This window comes from Pongo pygmaeus, chromosome 3, assembly GCF_028885625.2.
Source record: "Pongo pygmaeus isolate AG05252 chromosome 3, NHGRI_mPonPyg2-v2.0_pri, whole genome shotgun sequence".
NCBI classification, from domain to species: Eukaryota; Metazoa; Chordata; class Mammalia; order Primates; family Hominidae; genus Pongo; species Pongo pygmaeus.
This window is the reverse complement of record NC_072376.2, coordinates 85,880,432-85,903,640: the sequence shown is the minus strand read 5'-3', so window position 1 is coordinate 85,903,640 and position 23,209 is coordinate 85,880,432. Positions and strand designations below refer to the sequence as shown.

Below are 23,209 nucleotides of genomic sequence, written 5' to 3'. Positions count from 1 at the left end.
TCTCTTTTTGCAGAATGAGTAAATTTATCACACTAATCCCATTGTACATAAGATATAGCAATTACTGAATTATTGATATGATTTGGCTGTGTCCCCACCCAAACCTCATCTTGAATTGTAACTCCCATAATTCCCACGTGTCATGGGGGGATCCTGGTGGGAGGTGATTGAATTATAGGAGCGGGTCTTTCCTGTGCCGTTCTCATGATAGTGAATGAATCTCACAAGATCTGATGGTTTTAAAAGATGGGAGTTTGCCTGCACAAGCTCTCTCTTTGCCTGCCACCATCCACGTAAGACATGACTTGCTCCTCCTTGCCTTCCACCATGTTTGTGAGGCTTCCGCGGTCACATGGAACTGTAAGTCCAATTAAAATTCTTTCTTTTGTAAATTGCCTAGTCTTGAGTATGTCTTTATCAGCAGCATGAAAATGAACTAATACAATTACTTATTGTCATACCTAGGATTTGAGAACTATAGGTGTCTTTAGAAGTCATCTCCTCCAAATCCTACATTGTAAGATTCTCATCTCCATTTTTAACTTGTACAAATGTTGTGTATTTCGAACCTAAAATATAACTACAATTTGAAGTGTTGTAAATATTTGGCCATGTTTTTATGGGCAAGAGATTTCTACTTACAAAGTGAACAAAGATTCTAAATGTCAAAAAGGACAACATTTTTAGTGGCAACAAGAACTAACCTATATGTTAAGACCTCTTTAGAGGGCTCTTATCAAGGAAACTCATATAAAATTTGGAATTTTATCTATGGACTAACCTAAACTAATCATTTGATCTTCTATTTCCCTTTGACTGAAAGATGTGGACCACATTTTTCATGGTAAACCATTTATAAAACTTGATTATTAAAATCATCTTGTTGCGTGCTTAGCAGACCAGATAAATCTCAGTTAATAGACTCTGTCCTGCAATATTAAAGGCTGATAATTAAGCATATTAATTTATTTTACATAATTTCTTCTTTCTTTAAAGCACTTCCCAAGTGTTCTAAACTGAGCAGGACTTCAGAAAATTGGGTTCTGAGCACTGGCTCCATTGCTTGCCTGCTCTGTGACCTTGAGAAAGCCACTTAATCTCTTTGGACATCAGATTCTTCATGTACTAAACTAGTGGGTGGGGTTACACTCATCCTCTTTATCCCTTTCTGCAGCTGTCTTAGTGACAAATTTACAAATGGAATTTCAACAGTGTTGGTCTCATTTGAGGGATATGTCAGAAAAAGTAAATAAGTCCTTTAAAGTTCCTCAGTCAAACACCCACAAAAAGCTGAGATTTCTCAAAGTATAGCTATGATAAGGCCATGATATGCTTTGCCTTTGTGTCATCTCTCTCAAAAAATGTGAATTTTTTTTACATTTCAGAATTTAAATTCAAATTTCTGATAGGAATATGTGCTTGTATTTAAAATAATAAAATCTTTGAGATATATGAGCTGTTACAAAACTAAGCTTGGATATGCAATTCTAAAAGATAACCATGTATTATCAAGAAAGTTTTCAATAATCTCTATGTTCAGTCTAAATATGATATTTATTTGAGCTACCCTATTAGGTCAGCTTAATGGTGTGTCATTTTGACACTTCACTTTTTAACTCAGCATACCTTGACCACCCTTAGGAAAAAATAAACAAAAAAAAGAATTTAAAAAAGAGAAAGATTACAATCTATCTAGTAAAGGTTAGCTGAATGAATCCCCAGGTTAGATATACTTTAACAAGCAAACAATCATTGTCAGCATCTTGAATTTTGAGCAACTGTTAAGAATATAACGAACATGGCTCTAGGGAAAATTTTTATGAGCAATTCATTGTTGCTCCCAAAACATGTTTTCAGAATAGATTAACATAAGCAGGCACCAAAATGTTTGAGCGTCATCTTTTAAGGGGAAAATGATCAACATGCCCCAAATAATAACCAATTTTGAAGAACATTTTTTGAAAAGGGAGGTAATGCCAGAATATTTCATGGGAGACTTGAGGTACTTCTGTTTAGCAATAACATTCTTACTTAACTTCCTCAACTCAGGTTCACTTGATCCCACTATTGGTATCTTGTGATTATCTTTGGCAAAGCAGCCACAAGTTTGCCAGACATATCATTACCCACATCTTCTTTCTACGTTTTACCTATGTACTCATAATAACATTGAAATATTTTGAAATCCTGCATGCAGGGTCAGGAAGATTTTCTTCCCCAATCTGTGCAAGATATGAGTATTAAGGATGATTTCTCACATTAGCCCATTCTCACATTATATAAAATAATTGCACCATTCAATTCCACAGTTCTGATTCACCAATAAATGAGAATCTTCCCTTTGTAATCCCTTTATTAGTTCTTTGTAAATATCTGTGCTCAGAATAGTTCATACATATTATTCACTTCTCTTCCATCTTCTGGTGATTAGGCCAGGGTGTAATTCTAATGATTCTAGTCCTTCCACAGTGACTGTGTTAAAGGAGGAAATTGCCACAAACCACTGTCATTTTGCTAGAGCATTAATAATACTCAAAACAATCTTTTAGATTTGAGTCAGCTTTTTTTCATGGCTCAATGACTTCACATTTTTCTCTTTAGAAACCAAAACACTTACAAGGTAATCTACTCTTTAGACTTTCAACATCACATGTTCCCTGAGACAGTAGTTTTCCTTCCTCCTGTGTTACCACTAGATCATAACAAAATGACAGAACTGAAATTATTATTCTTAAAGAGACCAATAATGGGAAAAATGGAAACAATGCTTTCAGGTATTTAAGCAACATGCAGCAATGTGCAATAAAAATAGCACAGAGTTTGGAGTTAAGTGCATTAGAAAAAAAATCCTAGACCTGCTGCCCACCATGTGACTTCGACCAAGTTATTTAATCTCTCTTCTCCCAAAGTTTCTCATATATAAATTGGGGCTGATAATTACTACTTCCCGGACTGTTTTGAGAACTGAACAAGACAGCGTAGGCAAAAATATTTAGTTAAGTGTTTGGTCTAATATATGTGGTCAGAAATATCTCAGTTTCCTCAGTCAACATAGAAATATCAAACTCTATGGAAATTAAGAGAGTCATCTGAGCAGCCTAAGGAGAGGCCCATCAATGACTGTTTCTCCCAGTTTTAGCAATCTCACTAAGAGTTTTAAAAACAAATGAAACAAACCACGTAGTTGAAGGGAGAGAGAGAAAATCGGGTTCATTGTGCAAGTTGTGTGAGGGGAAGAAAAGAGTGAACACATAAAATAAAAATATGGACATGCGCCTTTCCACACACAGCCCTAATTCGGCTCTAAAGAAAATGGTGGCAAGAGCACAGACTGTATGGTCATACAAACCCAGCTTCCAACCATGAGTCTGACACACTTACCAGTGGTGTGACCTCAGTCAATTATTTAATGATGGAGTCCATGTTTCCTTGTGTACAAAGCTGGGATAATTCTAACTCCTTTGAAGGATTAACTGATATTATTAGTGTATGTAGAGTAATCAGTATACAATATGCATTCAACAAAGAGTGCAACTATGGTCACTATCATTTACAAAGAGAATTACTCTTAGTTGCTTATTTGGAAGGCCTAAATCAAAACAAATCTCAAATCAGCTTCCAATGGGTAAAGAGCAGCAATGAGCCACTCCAAACATTCTACTTATTTGAAAGTATAAATGTTTGTAATTTTCCAGGAAGTTGCTAAGGAAGATAGCCTGACATAGAGGACAATATCCTCTTACTTCACACATTATTGGCATAACCTTTTGACAGCATTTATTCTGATGATGTAAAAAGCCTGTTCCACATGTGAGAACACAAACACTGCCATTCTGAATTGGATATGCCATCCATTCCACCAGAATTTTCTCTTAGAAAGTGTAAATATTTGTGGCTATCTTCTTTGACATCATGAGTCTAACTTTAGAGGTTAGCAATGGGCTATAATTTTCTTAGTTCCTTTTTTAATTTTTTTTTTTTTGAGACGGTGTCTCACCTGTTGCTCAGGAGTGCAGTGGTCCAATCACAGCTCACTGTAGCCTTGACTTCTTGGGCTCAAGAGATCCTCTTGCCTCAGCCTCCCAAGTAGATAGGACTATGGGCACATGCTACCACACCTGGGTAATTTTTTTTTTTTGGTAGAGACAGGACTTGCCCCGTGTTGTCCAGGCTGGTGTTGAACTCCTGGGTTCAAGTGATCCTCCCGCCTTAGCCTCCAAAAGTGCCTGGATTATAGGCATGAGCCACTGTGCCCGGTCTGTTCTTTTTATTTATTTTTTTTTTTTAATTTCAGCATTTACTTTAGCATCATAGGCATTTTCATGTACACTAAATTATTTCATCCTAACAACTCTGTGAAATAGACATTCATTATTACTCCCCATCACTGATGTTGGCTACTCATTGCCAGTGAGCTATCAGGGGAAGGAGGTGAGGTGCAAGGACATTTCTCCAGACAAGGACATTTCTCCTGGCAAAGTGGCAACTGTCAGCCATTATCAGCCAGCACTTCTGGTAGCTGGAGAGTGGGTGCACTGGTCTGGGAAAGGGGATGGGGATGGATGGGCACCAGCAGAATCTACTATATCCTTATTTTGCAGTGGGGAGTGGAGTGGACAACAAGGATTAGAGCATTTAAGTGACTTACCATGCTAATATAGCTGATAGTGAAAAGCCAGATTCTAAATCAGACTGCCTGATTCCAAGTCAATGCTATATCTCCCATACCATTGGTTTGCTGAAGGAAGAGGGGCAGCTGTGAATGTATATAAACCTCTTACAAAGTGGTAAGTTGGAAGAATGACTTCATTAAGAGCATTAATCACTATAAAAAGTAGTAATCTCCTTAGGTGTCTGTACGTTTAGTCATTCTCAACTTCAGCTGATGCCCTGCTCATCTCATTTTCTGAGAACTAAAAAGCAAATCCATAGGCATTCTCTCCAGGTTAGCCACACTTCATGCTCTTTGATTTTGAGTCTTTTCAGAAATTTATTTTAAACTCAAGTCCTGTCCTTTGAGCCTGATCTCACAGAGTAGTTTTTTTAATTTCTTTGGAATAATGGTCAATGCTGGGGCTTGACCAGGTGAAGCCTGATATCAAACAGGCTTGCTCTCACATGACATAGGTCCTATACCTCCAGTTTAGGTCCTGTACCTCCAGTTTAGAATGACATATATACCCAGCACTTGCACTGTGACCACTGCAAGGCCTCACAGTGGTGGAATCACCAGCACTCCAGTTCCTCTTTGACATCTTAGATCTAACATCACAGGTTAGCAGTGGCTTATACTATCTTAGGTTTTGTCCTTCCTTCCTTCCTTTCTCTCTCTGTCTCTCTCTCTCTGTCTCTCTCCTTATTTATTTATCAATTAGTTAGCACCTCTTATGTACCTAGTGACCTAGGCATTTTCATGTTGGAAGAAATCTACTTTCAGCTACTCCAGCTTCCTGGTTGAGAGTAGTAAGGGAATAAGACAAGTGGATAGGCAGAGGAGTAAGAAAGAAATACTAAGTGTCAATCATCAGAAGGCATTCCCTTCAGAGAGCAGAATAGTCATGATGCCCAGGCATAATGCAGCTGGAAGTCATGATTCAGGGTTCTCAAAAGGTGAAACAGGTGGAAGAGAGAGGAGTGGTAGGAAGCAGCATTTATAAAAGCCTATTAGAACCAGGTGCCATGCCAGTTATTTTACTTGATTGTTATCTTCATTTAATCCTCTCATGTTACAAGTTGGTAAGTTTCCAAATGTAAAGTTTCACAGAACAAGAAGTGATTTTTTTTTTTTTGCTTGTTTTCTTGTTTTGTTTCATTTTTGTTGCAAGCATCCAAACTGAAGAGCAGCTCGGCCTGGCATTTTGACCACTTTGCGGGTCTTCACTGACCCTTCTTGAGCTCCACCTAACAATTAAGAATTACTCCCTTATGAGCTTTAAAAAATCATAAAAGTTCCAGCCTGAGCAATGGAGCGAGACCTCTCTGGGGGGGAAAAAATATATATATATATATAATATATATATAAAATAGTTGTATCTTTATGTAGTTGAATAGGAGACATAGCTTGATTTATGGGCTATTATTCTGTTCTTATTGGGCTATTATCCATAACTGGTTCACAAGTCTAAGAAACCATTGGTATAACAAAGTATAACCATATACAGTTCGTGAAGATGAATGAAAGCTGTTACTGATTTTACTGCTTCTTCAACATTAAGAGACCCTATCAGACCTCAGTGGGGTCACTATCAGCTCTGACTTTGTTTCTATACAAATGGACATAATTAAAGATTAAAATGTTAATTTTACAAATATAAGACTACTTTCTACAGTGAGAATTAAGATCTAGTTTAGTTTTTGATTAATCACTATGTAGAATATAATTCAATAAAGATTTGATATTTGAACATTTCAAGATATTATTTAAATGTCTGTAGTTTCACAAATCCATTCTTAAAACATTTGGTATACTCAAGATACTACTAAATAATTTTTTTAAAATTTAGAAAAATCAAATTCTGAACACAATTTATTTATATTAGCTGTCCTATTGACTCAGCAGTTTTCTATTAATTAAGAGTCTTTTGGCTTTCCTGGTTTTCTTTGAGTATAATATACCTTAAAATAATATTTCTTGGGTATCTGCTATGTCCTGTGAGGCCATTCATTGTACAAAAATGTGAAGAAGAAAAATTCCCCACAATGGAGCTCATTGCAAGCCCCTCATGACTGTCTTTACTTCTAGCACTTAAGACTGAGTAAACCCTTTTTTGTCACTGCTGTTTAATCAAACACATTGTTTAATAAATTAGGTATTTAAAAAACCAATTATTGAACAACGGATATGGGCCAGGTACTATGAAGACTCTTGGGATTAAATATGACTGAGATAAATACATTTCCTGCCTTTACAGACTATACAGTTTAGTAGACTCAACGTTCACCTCTAATTTAAGATTCTGAAGTTGAAGGCATGTGGATCTATATTTCTTAAGCAGTAATTCAGCATCTCTCTGTCCACTGATCTAAACTGGTGAAAATGAAAGGCACTACAAGCATTCTATGTGAGCAGCTCTTCAGCCTACTGTGAGATTAAGAATTGGCAGGCCTCTGGAATGAAGCAGAATACATTCCCACAGCAAATGTTTATTGTGTACCAACTCTTTACTAGATGATAGGGGTTACAATTTTGGTAGCGGTAGACATATTCTCAGCCCCTCAGAGAGTTTTGCATTCTAGAAGGAGAGATGTTTTAAAAATAAGTAATTAAAATGTCATGTAAAATAGCACAGATTTCAATAATAGGTTTTCCTCTTTTCCCCCAACATAGTGCTGTAAGCACAGCATGACACAATCACCCAATGAGATTTTACACCTGCCATGGAACCTCATTTAGTGACTGTGGCCTTGGAGAACCTTGTGCTCTATGGAAACTTGATCCACAAGTCACTAGGATTATTCAAAATGTCTATGTTCCATCTTTGTATTCAACTCCACAGGGAAAGCCTTACGGCCGTTTCTCACAAATGCTCTAGTCTTGAGAAAATCTGTAGATGACACATGATGAGTGCATTTCTTGGTAGGCTGAGTGCACCTGTTCACAGGTGTTGTGTGTGGACATCACAAGCCAAGAACAGACAGATCTGATATGCTTGGTTGTGTCTCCGGAATCATTTTCTGTCATTTGATTACGTGATTTGGCCTTGGTTATCTTCAACTAAGAAATGAGGAACTTAGGCCAGAAGACATAGGAAATTCTGATTCTGCATTTACTTATTCACATCCTTTTCAAACTTTGTTTGGAGGGGTGGCTGAAGACATTGTTTGGGACAAATTCCTATCTCCAGCCTTGGGTCACTTTCATTTTTGAGGGCAAATAAGTAATACAGTGTCTCCCTTCATATAAATTGTTTTCTCCAAATTAGCATTTGGAGAAAATACTCACATGGAAGGCATCACAGTAGCAAATATATTTGGGCTGCTCTATCTCCAGTGTTTGAGAAGAGCCATTTCCAACTTGTAGGGTTAATATTCCGACTAAAAAAGATCCACACATAAAGCTCACTGTAGAGCGTGTCACACAGAGTAAGCATGAAAAATGTCTTGTTCTTTTCCTTTCATCATCCCTCTCTCCTTCTAGCTATCCTTTAATATATAAGATAATTTATTTCTAAAAATTTGATTATGCAACAAAATTCTATGTATTAGATCTGATTTTCTCATTATTACCTTTTATAAAATTATACATAAATTTTATAAGGAAAAATTATTATACATAAATTTTATACATAAAATTCATCCCTCTCTCCTTCTAGCTATTCTTTAATATATAAGATGACTGATTTCTAAAAATTTGGTTATAAAACAAAATTCTATATATTAGATCTGATTTTCTCATTACTACCTTTTATAAAATTATACATAAATGTTATGAGGCAAAAAGAGTCTATCTTAAGCTTTTATGAAATACCTCTAAGAAATATTTTATTTTCTCACATTTAAAAAGTTTCATTGTGTTTGAGAAAATGATATCCTGATATTAGCAGATAAAATGTCTTTATGAAATTATAAATGGGATTATATTTTGCTTTGAGAAGTCCAAAATATATTTTTAAATATTCATTTAAAACTTCATTGTAAAAAATGAAAACAAGCTTTACCTGCAGTGCTGTGCCAGATATTATGCTGTTTTGTACAAATAGAATTTTATTTAACTCATGCTGTAATGCTGTGAGGAAAGTAGCTTATCTACAACATTTCACGTAGAAGCTTACTTTCTCTTCCTCTTCATTTGGCTTCCAGGATACTACACATTCCTGAATTTTCTCTACCTCCCTGTTTCTGGTTTCTCTGTCATTCTGTTGCTGGTTCCTCCTAGATTTCCAAACAGTAGCCAACTCCAATCCCCTGGAACTGAGACCTCTTTCCTTCTCTACCTATCCCCACTTTTTGTGGCTATAAATATCCTCAAAACCTGACAATTTGCACATGTATATGTACAGCCTGGTCTCCTTTGCTGACTCCAGATATGACTATCCAAATGGCTCCTTGACAACTCACTTGGGCAGCAATAGAAATCTCAAGCTTAACTTGTCCAAAATTATGTACTCCTCCCAAAGAGTTTTCCATTTCGGTAAACAGTAGCTCCATCTTTCCAGTCTCTCAGCCTAAAACTGCAGTGACATCTTCAACCCCTCTGCGGTTTCTGTGCCCTCTTGATTTCCATTCAGTCTGTTTCAGCTACGTTGATTTTTTTCCCTTTATCCCACAAGGCATTGAGTCTTTGCACTAGCTCTTTCCTCTGTTGAAGACTGTTTCTGTCTGCTGAAACAGCCTTCTCTCAGATAGCTGCATGACTCCCTCTCTCTCCTGCCTTAGAATTTTTGCTTCTCTGGGAAGATTTTTTTGACTGTCCTAACTCTCACCATCTTCAACTCCATCTTCAATTCTAACTCTCACCATCTTCAGCTCCTCATCTCTTCCTGCAGCAGATACTTCCTTTCACCTTCTCTGCAGTATTTTATTCTTTAATACTTGTAAGCATTTGACATACTATATATTTTTCCCTTTCACCAATTTAGTACCTGACTTTCCATGTTCCCCTCCTTCCTACACACACACTAGAATATAAACTTAAGAAGGGTGAAGATTTTGTCAGGTTTTTTTTTTTTTTTTTTTTTTTCACTGCTCTATGCAGTACCTAGAACAGTGCTTGGAACATTGTAGGCATTCAATATATATCTGTTGAAGGAAACCTCATTTCAAAGTTGAAGTAACTGCAGCTCAAACCTTGGTCTAGGTGACACTGGGTGTGAATAACTGCTTGAATGACAGAACCCACTTCTGTCTGTCTCAACACACATCCTGAGCCATCAGCATCATTTTGCTGTTAATATTTTCTATGTATGTATGCATTTATGTATCTATCTATCTACTCGGTATCAACTGACTCAAGAATTGAATATATCCAACTGCCAACATGACATCTCACTGGGGAAATAATAGATATCTCACATTAACCTGTCCAAAATCAAGTGTGTTAATTTTCATTAGCAGACAAACAGTTCTGAGAACTAGAGGCTACCAATGGCCCTTCTCTTAGAAGTGTTAGGATACCTGCTCTGGGAAAGGACAGGACAGGACCAGAGTTCCTTTCTCATGGCCCCAAGTGACTTAGTGTTCCCGTTGCCCTCCTGCCATGAAGCTCATGACTGTGCATGCCACATGCCTCACTTTTCCAAGAAGTCTTGTTTGCACATTCTTAATGCTTTGAAGAAACAGTATGCATATACAAATTAAATTCTAGGTAGGAACGATCTATAAACTGCAGAGTATGTTGTTAGAGGTTTCATCAGTGTCTGGAAAATCTTCCTCTTTATATGGGGCCAGTGCAGTGGCTCACACCTGTAATCCCAGGACTTTGGGAGGCGAGGCAGGAGGATCACATGAGGTCAGGAGTTCGAGACCAACCTGGCCAATATGGTGAAACCTTGTCTCTACTAAAAATACAAAAAAATTAGCTGGGCCTGGTGGTGGGAGCCTGTAATCCTAGCTACTTGGGAGGCTGAGGTGGCAGAATCGCTTGAACCCAGGAGGCAGAGGTTGTAGTGAGCCAAGATGGCACCACTGCACTCCAGCCAGGACAACAGAGGGAGAATCCATCTCAAATAAATAAATAAGACATATGGGACAGTATACATCCATTTTTTATTATAAATTAAGACTTTACAAGATAAAAATGAAAGCATAAATGTTAAAGTTGGAGGACTAATAAAAGCCTAGAATGCTTATGTTGTAACAATTTTAAAAATATGCACAGTAAATCTTTAAAAGAGCTGCACATATATTTATGTCATAATAATTAAATTTATAACTCAGAGGGACAGAGTAGAATTGTGGTTAAGAATATGGCTTTAAATCCCAATTCTACTACCTACTCCTATGTGATCTTGGACAAGTTGCTTAACCTCTCTGCATTCAGTTACTAATCCATAAAACTGAGATAAAAAGAGCACTTACCTGGAGTGTTGCTGCGAGAATTTGTATGTTAACACAGAAGAACTGTTATGAAAGTGTTGTCATTGTTATTATGGGTCTTAATCTCCACATGTATAATGTGACTGGAAAACCCGGTTCAATGACATCATAAAGGAGCTGCTTAAAACTTACAGAGTAGTGCTTAAGAACACACTCTAAAGTCGGATATTGCTAGATGAAAGACTCATTTCCAAAACTTACTGTCAATGTGGATTTGGACAACATCTTATCCTTTTTACATCTCCTTTCTCAGTCTAAGAAATGGTGCCAGTAGTATCTACCTCAAAATATGGCAAAGAATTAAGTTGACTCTTGTCAAGCCTTCAGATGGAACCTGGCACACAATTAGTGCTAAATAATTGAGAGCTCTCACTCCTACCACACAGAAACAAAAGTAAATTATCAGATGAAAATTTTAAGATGTAGCCCAAAGAATTATCTGATATATATAGTCTTACTTTCTATCCCCCTGCCAAAAAAAAGTGGGGGAAGAAAAGAAGGAAGGAAGGAAGGGAGGAAGGAAGAAAGAGAGGGAGGGAGGGAGGGAGGAAGGAACGAAGGAAGGAAGGAAGAGAGGGAGGGAGAGAGGAAGGAAGGAAAAAAGCAAGAAAGGAAGGAAGGGAAAAGTTATTTTACTAAAAAAGTGTTGCACTTTCCATTTTATACAACTCTGTTTTGTGATCTGAGGTCTAGATGAAGCCAATTGCTCAGGACACTGGTCACAATTAAAATTCAAGAACCCTTGATAGTCTGAGGTTTGTTCCTCAAACCTAGCCAGGGAACTCATATCCCTTTTTACAATGACGTCAATTCAATTCAGTGTCCTGGAAAGAAAACACAATGTTCTCACACTTGTCACTGGTCTCATAGTTATTTACCTTAAAATGAGGCTGCATATTTTGGAATAAGTTAAGCAATGGTGGAAATCAGAGAGACCAGAACTTTGTCAGAGTGAACCTGACCCTTAGCAACCTTGTCCAATCTCTCTATTCTTTTCAATAAATCAATTAAATATCAATACGTATTGATATTTATTAAATTAAATATCAATATGTATGATAGTTTTTATTATGTAAGTTGTCAGAGATTTAATCTTTTTCTTAAACGAATAATCCACCGATTTTTGCTAAACTATAATCTAAAGGAATGTAATGTTCTGAACTAAATTCTTAAATCTCCACTGGAGTTTTCTATTGTTGTTTTCTGTTTTCTAAAAGGATCACAGGCAGAACAATATTTTTTAAGAAGGTAAGTGATCCTTGTATACTTTTGTATAGTTTCAGAATGTCTCTCCTGACCAAAAATTGTCATTCTTTGTTCAGAGAAATTGCATTTTAGTGAAACAGTTACCTAGGAGATTCTCTGATGGTGTGATTTATTGTGTGGCAGCAGCCACCTAGTCCAGTTGAAAGAGCACTGGTGTAAAGTCAAATGGTTTATAAGTAGAATCCCAATTCCTCTGTTTGCTGCCTGTGTGACTCTGAATAACTGAGTCCTCATTATTTTACCTATCAAATATAACTAATACCCTCTTCTTACAAAATTGTATTAAAAATCAAATAAATAGAACCACATATAAAGCCAGCGCATGCCTAGCTTAAAGCAGATTCTTAATATATATTTGCATTTTCACCTTCATTGTAACATTTGCTTTATTATACTCTCAAAAGTCAGCAATCTAGACATCAATATGCATATTATAATCATTCACATCAGTGTAATGAGTTAGATTTTACAAATTGTTTGCATTTATGTCATTGGAAACTCAGGCTCTGGGAAATGATCTTTTGCAAAGCTACTAAGACACAGAGCTGAGACAATGGGCCCAGTTCTCCCTGTGGAATTGTTTTGTGGATTGGTATCATCAGATCCCTGAAGCACCTTTATTAAAATAGATTTGGAAAGTAGCTAGTTTGGGAGCCATGTCTTTGGTTTTGAAAGCTGCAAGCTGGAAGAGCATGTGCAGGTTGATACAGGATCTGAAGATGGAACAATCACATGCCTGACATTATTCCCAAAGAAAGAGCCAGCCTGCTGGGCTGGATAAAGAAAATCCACTATAAAGTGTGTTTATCCTAAGAACAGGGACTGCCCAGCTTCCCTATAAATGCCAAGTGGAGCACCACTAATAAAGCAGCTGACATTCTTTATATGCAAGTTGTGAAACTGGCTTTAAAAGTTTATAAAGAAAATAAAAAAGAGAAAGAAATGGAAAAGAAAATTCCAACAGAAATTCTTAAGACATGATTGCAAGAGGAAGTCGTTTTTGCTTTCCTGTGCTAGTAGTTTCTTTCTCAGAGTGGTTCTTCCACCTAGTTCTGGTGACTCACATCCTTGGCTGCAGGCACTTTGCTTATCTTGAGTGCTATAAAGCAGCGGTCCCCAACTGTTTTGGCACCAGGGACCAGTTTCATGGAAGACAATCTTTCCACAGATGAGGGGTGGAGAGATAGTTTATGGGTGATTCAAGCACATTACACTTATTGTGCACTTTGTTTCTATTATTACTACATTGTAATATATAATGAGATAATACTTATAAAACTCATCATAATGTAGAGTCAGTAGATGCCCTGAGCTTGTTTTCCTGCAACTGGACAGTCCCATCTGCAGATGATGGGAGACAGTAACAGATCATCAGACATTAGATTCTCATGAGGAGCGTGCAACCGAGATCCCTCCCATGCACAGTTCACAGGAGGATTTGTGCTCCTATGAGAATCTAATGCCACAGCTGATCTGACAAAAGGTGGAGCTCAGATGGTAGTGTAAGCAATGGGGAGCAGCTGTAAACACAAATGAACCTTTTCTTGCTCACCCGCCACTCACCTCCTGCTGTGCATCCTGGTTCCTAATAGGTCACAGACTGGTCCAGGCCAGGGGATTGGGGACCCGTGCTGTAAAACATCATGAAATGTGAGCCCTCATGGGATCTATCAAAGTAAATAGCAAGCAAACATCTATACTGAGCACCTACTATATGCCACATAGTAGGTACTCAACATAGATGTCTTAATCAGATATTCTACTTAACTCAAATAGGATTCTGATTGTGACTTCTCAAAAGTCTGTAATCTAGACATCTTTATGCATATTATAATCATTCACATCAGTGTAATGAGTTAGAGTGTATAAGTTTTCTGCATTTATGTCATTGGAAACTAAGGTTCTGGACTTACTGTGGCCTTTAGTCTGATTTGCTACTAAGAATATCTGACCAGGAGTATCTATCTCATGTTGTCTCTCCATCTGGATATAAGCTACTCTAGGGCAAGGACTAGGTCTTGTCTGTGGAGGAAAGAATACTTAGCATGGCATATGTGGAATACATGGATGGATAACTTCTCTTTGACAGATTACTTTTGTCTAAATTATCAAGTCACTGTTATAGACACAGTTGCTGCCTAGAAGAATTCAGACAATTTGGTTTATATATAGTGGCATTAGTAATATTTTATTTAAAACCTTCAGAATGCCAGCGTTCTAGGCTGTAATCCAGTCAGTAGAATGTTGGTTTTTGTTTTTTGTTTTTTGTTTTTAAAAAAAGCTTGAAATCAAAAGCAAAAAAGGCAGATGGTCTGAGGGGTTATTTCACCAGGGTTAAGGCAAGGCCTTTCTACAGAGAAGCTGCCTTCCAGTGGCCACATTGCTGGAGTCTCTTCAGTGCTCCCCTCAACTCCTTTATTTTCTATTTCATGAGGTAATTAATTTTTATACAAAAAATATTTACAGAAAACTCTGATTTACTATAACTCTTTAGCAAAAAAAATATATATATAATCTAAAATATTATAAAACAAATTTTCCCAATTGGTTTTGGATAACTTTCTTCTTTGGCTTTCTCTCCGGCTTCCTCCAGTTGCTTGTTGCATGCCTTCTAAACAGCCTACCCTGCCAAGTGCCATGATTACTGTGACCACATCTTCAGAACCAGAAAACAGGATACCTGGCCCTAAGCATGCACTCATGGAGTAGAAGAGTTTTAAATTCGGAATGCCACAGAAGACAGAAGATAACATGCTTACTACACTTATAAAGCAACATGCAGCCAGCCATTTCCAGTGCAAATTATCTCATTGCATAGTGTGACAACTAAAGGTCATAACCATAATACAAATTGTGTTTTTCTTGTAATCTATCCTTCAGTTAAATGTGAACTACAGGAGAGCAAAGACTTTGTGGGTATCCCCAGCACTGACGTCTGTGACCAGCATATGTACAACTGTAGTTGTACATAAGAGAGAATCAATAACTATTTGTTGAACTGAATACATTTTATTGCAACCCTTTTCATAATATTAAGATAATAGACATCATAGTGTAACTAACAGTGCCTTAGAAGTGGATATCAGGGACTTGGCTACCACCAACAAGCAACTGTGAATGAGTAACTTCTCTGAATATCTCTTTGTTCATCAGGAAATTGAGAGAGATGGGGAAGATTTATTTTTTAGGTCCCTTCCACCCGTGAAGTGCTATTTCTCTCCACCTTCACTTATGATCATTCATTCACCAGGGCATGCAGACATTAGTCATTGCTCAGAACTCAGTGTTTCCAGTAGACATGGATTGGAAGCAATAAAAGTGGACCAAGAGCTAGTTACTGGGAATTCCTACTTGAATACAGAATGCTATAGCAGTTCAAGACATGGAAAGAGATGTCTAGCCCACGAGGAATAAATACCCGATCTTTTAATGTTTCGTTTCTAGAGCCACAGCTTGTGTTAAAAGAACCACCTTCACCAAGCAGTCCAATGAGAACAAACTCTAGGACAAATATTCTCTGCTAACAGAGCTAACTAGACAGAGAAAAAGAAAATGAATTAAATCTAGGGAAAAAAAATAGAGCCACCCAGTTCAAGACAGTGCAGGTGGAGGTGCAGTATGTTTAGACCGCATTGCAGGTGGAACTCAGAGGGACTGTAAGTGATGTCTGGAAACACTTGTTGACCAACAATGAGCTCCTATAGAACCAAGGGACTATCATGCTCCTATTGCAGAATAATTTTTCTAGATACTTTATTTTATTATAATGAAAGTTCCTTCTAATATCTTAATGACCTTAGGGAGTTGGTATTCATATCCTGTTAGTTGAGAGAAGAGAGTTTTTCCAGTGGGAACGTGAATAAATTTAAATGAGCCACCCGTCAAGTACCAAGCACCACTGTTCCCAGGTTTAGATGACAATTACTATTCCTTCAGTGAACCATGGCCACTCTGAGATTGGGGGTGGGGAGGAGAAAGGAATGGAATGCCAGTGAAACCATCTTCTATTGTCATCCTGCTCTGGGGCCTCACTCAGTTGTAGTCTTGCATCTCAGACCTTGGCCTCTTTGTGAAATAAACATTTCTTGTCCCTGTCTTGCAGGAAAATTGGAAGACTGACCCTAAAATAAGCTAATATCATCCATAGACCAGACCAAAAGAAAAGCAGGGAGCATTTGGCACAAAGGAGCTCTCTTCAAGAAATTATTTTCCATGTCATATTTGCATAAATTAGTCATGGACCCACCAATTCAATGAAAGAGGAAAAGAGAATGCATGACCCTAGTGTGCTGGCATCCTGTTGTCCTTTACAGCTAAGGTCAGACTGTTTCTCCTTTTGCCTCATGTCGTCTCCTCTTAGTTGACTAAGACTGGCAAATCTGAGGCTACAGATTGTGCTATGAGTGAGCAGCTGGAATTGCGCAACATTTTACTTGGCTAATATTTCAGTTTGTTGAGTCAGTGGCCTGACAAGTAGCTACAGCCCATGAAACAGCATTTTCTGACTCAGTGCATGTGCGAAAGAAGTAGTAGCTAAAAGTTCAGCACAGTAGACACTGTTGGCACAGGCTTCTGACTCCACAGCATTGTTCTAGGATCTAGATTCCTCTCTACTTAACCCAGTGGCATTGCTTCCTATAAATTCTATGTAAATCTCAGACCCTCAGTAACATATCCCAAGACACATGATGAGCAACACTTGGTATTCAGTTTTCTCCCTTGCTGTGAAAGAGTCCTACCAGGAAACAATAAGGCCTTTTAGCCTATTAATTCATGAGCAATTTGATGCCTCTTATGTGATAAGTGCAAGTTGAGAAATGAATTTCCTGCTGCTAAAATTCCATTGCTTTAGAAACTCTTCAGTGAACAAATAAATGTTTATTCTTTGCAATAATAATGGAAACAAAGACTTTCATAAAACCAAACAATTAAAATGTCTTGACAAATGCCTGCAGAGTTGGCTAGGTTTCTAAACTATCAAATAATGAGTTTACCTCTTCTTACAGTTTTTCAAGAATCCATTGAAGAATCAAGATAGGAAAGAGTATGATTCTTCATTTTTCCTAGTCATGCTCCTTTGCTCTATGTTATCATAAAAGGACTTTAATTAAAGTGTTATTCCATTAATTGCCCAAGAAGTCATATTTGAAAGAAATAAATGCTTATATTTGTGTGCTTACATGTCCCATCTGGAAGTCTTAACCTTTAAAACTGTACTCCAGTCCCTTCCCCAAATGTCCTTCCCCAATTCCTTATGCATTTACTGGATTCAAAGCACAACACTGTAAAAGCTGTGAGAAGAAAAAAATATAAATTGAAAGAAAACTTTTTTTCAGAAAGATAATTAAATTCAATGTAACAATAATAACTACTTGTTTTCAAAACTCAGCTCTTCAACTATTTCTCCTAGAATTTTTTTCCAAAACTCTTACTCCAAGTCTAACACTCCTTCATCTCATTTTTCTCTTTCATGTTTATGTATTTTAACTCATAGTTATAATCTTTAAGACAGGGGCTATCCCTGAGACCTATCCCACATCCTGAGAAGGGTTTGGCACTCTCCTTGTCAGATAGCCTGTTGCCTCCTCAGCCACACTGTGAGCTCCTTGATAGAAAGAATTGTGTTATCTGTGGCTTTCAGAGCCCTATTCAGATACTTTATGCTTAACAGGTGCTTGTAGAGTCGGTAAACTGAATGCATGTGGAGCCTCCAGAACTGTGTTTCCATTGAGGATGACAGGGAACAGATCAATCCTTGTCTCACATGGCCTAAATCTTAGTTTGACAAATATCTGGAAAGAATTACAAAAATATAAGGTAGGAATGACTTGGGAGTCCAGAGTGATGTCTGAACCCTAGTCACTGCCTTGGGCACACATTTCTCATACTGTTGCAATGTCACAGTTGTTGACTTTCGGTTCACTCAGTTGGTCATCTCCTTAAAGTTGGTTAAGGACCCTCATACCCCTCATCCTATTGTTTTCTTCTACCCCAAACCCTCTTTGCTCAGGACTTCCAGAGGTTCCCTCCTTTTAACCTCAGTATAAGCCCTTTATCCCTAACTCTTTGCCTGCCAAATGACATAGGAGCAAAGGATGAGAGGGAGCTGTCCTGGAGAGAAGTAGTACCTGCAAGGTAATCAGACCTTTCGTACTACTCAGATCTTGTAGCCATCTCATGTGTGATTATGTTACAAGGATGTTTGTTTCCCTTATGATTTCATGCTATATGAACTCAATCTCTGGGAGAAAAAGAAAGAATTTTCAAGGCTCATCCTGCTACTGATGAGTTTTGTTTCAGAATGTTGCCTCCGAGATGCCTAATGCCATGCAGGAGAGAAAGCTAGGCAGGCAAATTAAAACATGGGCCTCAAAGCTCCCCTGGGAGATGGGAAGTTCAGCTCTCTGTGGCTCCATAGTGAAAGAGATCAGAAGCAACACCTCTCTGGATCACCAGGACTTCAGAGTTGCTTGCTCATAACCAGACAACTTATGAAGGCTTCTGCAAAATTTTATGGTGAAAGCTGAAGAGAATAGAAGTAAAACCCTCTCTAACACTTATACACAGAGCCCTGTGACCCTGACACTTAGCATATCTTTCACAGGGTTCTCTACTGCAGTCATCTCACCTCTCACCATGGATTTCTCTATTCCATTTTTTTAATTGTAAGATATGTCACATTCACAAAAAAAAAGGGAAAAGAACACATATCTGGCTGGGCGCAGTGGCTCACACCTGTAATCCCAACACTTTGGGAGGCTGAAGCAGGTGGATCATCTGAGGTCAGGAGTTCAAGACCAGCCTGGCCAACATGGTGAAACCCCGTCTCTACTAAAAATACCAAAATTAACCGGACATGGTGGCACATGCCTGTAAATCCCAGCTACTTGGGAGGCTGAGGCAGGAGAATCGCTTGAACTCGGGAGGTGGAGGTTGCAGTAAGCAGAGATCACTCCATTACACTCCAGCCTGGGCAACAAGAGCAAGACTCCATCTCAAAAAAAAAAAAAAAGAAAAGAACACATACCTATAGTTTAAAACCATTATTATAAATGTTAAACACAAATAAATAGTAAATGTTCATATGTGTAACCACCATTCAGATGAAGAAATAACACATTACCAACATTCTCAGAACCCTCTTTCCTATTTCACCTCTTCCTGTTCCCTTTGAGTAATCACCTCCTGATTTTTTCCATAGTCATTCCTTTGCCTTTCTTTATACCTTTACTATCTGTGTATTCATTTGTAAACAATCCAACTTACGTTGCCTGCTTTTGTGCTTCACGTAAATGAAATCATACTTTTTGTATTTTTTGTGCCTTGCTTCATTTGCTCCACAATATGTTTGTGTAATTCATCCATGACATTCCATGCAGCCATAAGTGGTTTATTTTATTTGCCATTAGGGATTAAGAGCAGAGACTCTAGAGCCAGACTTCTCAGGCTTAAATCTCAGCTCTATTCTTGTTCAGATGTGTAACCTTGTGCAAATTATTTCCGTCTTTCTGTACTTTAGTTTTAATTTACCTGGAGCTGATTGTGGGGTATGGTATAAGTTAGGGGTCTTAGGTAGACCTCCCTGGGAAGATCTCTGAGACAGTGATTTGTAAACGTGGTTCATTGGAGCATGAGCATGGGAACAATACCTGAAAAAAGGTGGGGAAGGCAGATTTGGGCAGAGGAGAAACTTGAATGGTGAAGCATATGCAGTGGAGGCCTTGGCAGGTCCCATAGTAGCTTTCAGCTTGTCTCAAATTGATAGAATTTGCATCCCCACATCAGCCAGTCTCTGGATGTGAGCTGCCTTCAGGGAGGGACCACAGCCTTCAGCAAGGCAGCTCCTTTAGGCCAAGGGCAATTCCTGAGGAGTGATTCAGCTGCGACCTGTCAACCAGCAATATTGCAGCTGGAACAATTAGTGTCACCACTCTGAAGGGTAGAACTGGGAAGGGCACCACAGCATCCGATACAGGGTCCAGTTTGATTTTTTCCCATACAGATACTCAATTGTCCCAGCACCTCTTTCCACGTTATATAGTGCTACCTCTTTCATATCAAGTGCTCATACAGTAGTCTATTTCTGAGGTTATTAAAAGTTATGTTTCCGGCCGGGCGTGGTGGCTCACGCCTGTAATCCCATCACTTTCGGAGGCCGAGGCGGGTGGATCACTAGGTCAGGAGATGGAGACCATCCTGGCTAACACGGTGAAACCCCGTCTCTACTAAAAATACAAAAAAAATTACCCAGACGTTGTGGTGGCCCCCGTAGTTCCAGCTACTCGGGAGGCTGAGGCAGGAGAATGGCGTGAACCCAGGAGGCGGAGCTTGCAGTGAGCTGAGATCGTGCCACTGCACTCCAGCCTGGGCGACAGAGTAAGACTCTGTCTCAAAAAAAAAAAAAAATTATGTTTCCTCGTTAAATTATCTGATTAAAACAAATTGATATCAACATGTATATAGAAAATTACCCAATGGAACAAAGAACAAAGAAAGAGGACTTGACATATTAGATATCAAGAGTTGCTGTAATGATCTCTTTTTTCACAATCTCTTTCCTTCCTGTTCTTCCACATGAAATATCCTCAACTGTCTTGTCTACCAGGGATGCAGAGTTTACCGTGCACTCTGCAAGACTAAGCTGAAACATGATTTCCCCTCGAAAGCTGCCATTGGCCTCAGCTCCTTCTTCCTCTGTCATTCTTCAGAACTTCAAGTGCTGTCTCATAAACCATGCCAGTTCAAGCCTTGAGTAACATCCTATAGCTGTATGATCTTGGACTAGTTTATTTAAACAATATATTATAGACATGCTTCACAATTTTCTGTAAAAATTCAAATTAAAGTGTTAACTATTACCACTTAGCTCTATAATGTGGCTCAAATTATTTTTATTTGCCATTACAGACAATGAGTTTCTTCGGTGCAGGGATCACGGACCATTCAGCTTTGGATCCCTATCACCTAGAATAGTTTTATCATATAGATATGACTGAGATTCAGGATGGTAAGGCTCATAATCAAGAATACAAGTAGTACATTGGCTCACTGGAAAGAATGGTCAGACATTCATATACAAGTCACTTATTTCTGGAAGTAAAGCCACAATATTGAATAATGTAGCTTCAAGCTAGGATGCTAGCAATTCTTTTCTTAATTCAAAGTTCCCATTTTCCACCTACTCTTTTCTCTAAGTAAAGGATGCCTCCACTCAGCACCTTCACTGCCCTACACAGAATCCCAGATATCCCTGTAGGCTGGGGGAAACAGATAATCTGAAGAAGAAGGAGAAGCAGGGGGAGGAGAGGAAAGAACAAGAAGACAAAGAAGGGGAAGAGGAGGGAAAAAAAGAAAAGGAGGAAAGGATGGAGAGAAGAAAAAGAAGAAAGAAAAGAAGGAGAGGGAGGAGGAAGAGTGGAGAAAAGAGGAGAGGGAGAAAACTATCGCCATATAATATTTTTGCATACCTTTCCCTTTTTAAGGTTCTAAACAGGATATTACATAATATTCCAGTCTGAAACCTTTGGAGTATTTTTCAAAACATCTAAGATTTCCTAAGGAAAAAGAATCAGTCCCAGAATTGACTTTACCTGTCTACAGGGTGTGCCACTCGAACAATGAACAAGTATGCCCCCCAAAAAAAATAAATAAATAAATCTGTGTTTACTACGGAAGCTCGGGAAGTAAGTTTTGGACAGTTTTTTGTTTTGTTTTGTTTTTTGAGATGAAGTTTTGCTCTGTCACCTAGTGACAGAGCTCAGTGATGTTAGCTCAGTGCAATCTCTGTCTCCTGGGCTCAAGCGATTCTCCTGCCTCAGCCTCCCAAGTAGCCAGGATTACAGGTGCCCACCACCATGCCTGGCTAATTTTTGTATTTTTAGTAGAGACAATTTCCCCATGTTGGCCAGGCTGGTCTTGAACTCCTGACCTCAAGTGATCCACCTTCCTCGGCCTCCCACACTGCTGGGATTACAAGTGTGAGCCACCATGCCCGGCCTTGGACAGTTTTAAAATAATTACTTGATCTTGCTTCCAAGCATTGATCATTCAGAAATACTGAGGTCTACTTTAAAAAAAAAAAAAAAAAAAAAGTTGATCTATTCTGCTTTCGAATTTTTATTTTAACAAACAGGAAGCTAAAACATTGGACTGCTATTATAATGAATGTGTGAACTATACTGGCTTATACTCAGGAATGGAAAACCAAACATTCTATGTTCTCACTTATAAGTGGAAGCTAAGCTATGGGTTTGCAAAGGCTTACAGAGTGATATAATGGACTTTGGAGACTCAGAGCAGGGAGGGTTAGAGGAAGGTAAGGGATAAAATAACTACATCTTGAGTAGAATGTACACTACTTGGGTGATGAGTGCACTAAAATCTCAAACTTTACCACTAGGCAATTCATCCATGTAATCAAAAGCTACTTGTACCCTAAAAGCTATTGAAATTAAAAAAATAATAAAATATATAGCCAATATCTAAAAAATATAGTACAGAGTTGGAGAAACTCAAGAGCCTATCTCTGAGTCTGTTCACAAGGTCAAAAAGAGTTTTTCCGTTTGTTGTAAGTCTTACATTGTGAGCCCCATGAATTAAGAGGTTTATTTTTCCCTGAGCCACATTTGTCTTCACTGAAAGCACCATTAAATGGAGATTATGGCTCAACTCAGTGAAGCAGAAATGTGCTTCCTCCTTTGGAGCTTGATCTCCTGAGTAGCTGTTATTGTAGGTGATCGTATGACACAGCTCAGAACCTCAGTAATTTTAGTAGGCCAGTAGGGCATTAGAGAAGTAGGTCATTCTGGCTGCAGTCCTGCCAAAACAGGCCTTTGGAATTTGCTATTGTTTTCTTCCAGGAACAAGCAATAGGGTACATTGTTAGCCCTGCTACGTGCAACTGGATGCC

At 38.3% G+C, this 23,209-nt stretch overlaps 2 long non-coding RNA genes across 2 annotated transcripts; one reads left to right on the top strand and one right to left on the bottom strand.

Moving 5' to 3' along the window:
• The first annotated feature begins 269 nt into the window (after positions 1–269).
• LOC134739356 (uncharacterized) lies at positions 270–21,106 on the top strand. Its single transcript, XR_010125961.1, has 3 exons — positions 270–360; positions 14,894–15,132; positions 20,906–21,106. It is a non-coding gene; the product is annotated as an uncharacterized LOC134739356 (long non-coding RNA).
• Positions 6,871–11,065, bottom strand: LOC134739355 (uncharacterized). Its single transcript, XR_010125960.1, has 3 exons — positions 11,017–11,065; positions 7,943–8,061; positions 6,871–7,232 (listed from the first exon to the last, which is right to left on the bottom strand). It is a non-coding gene; the product is annotated as an uncharacterized LOC134739355 (long non-coding RNA).
• Positions 21,107–23,209: the final 2,103 nt, after the last annotated feature.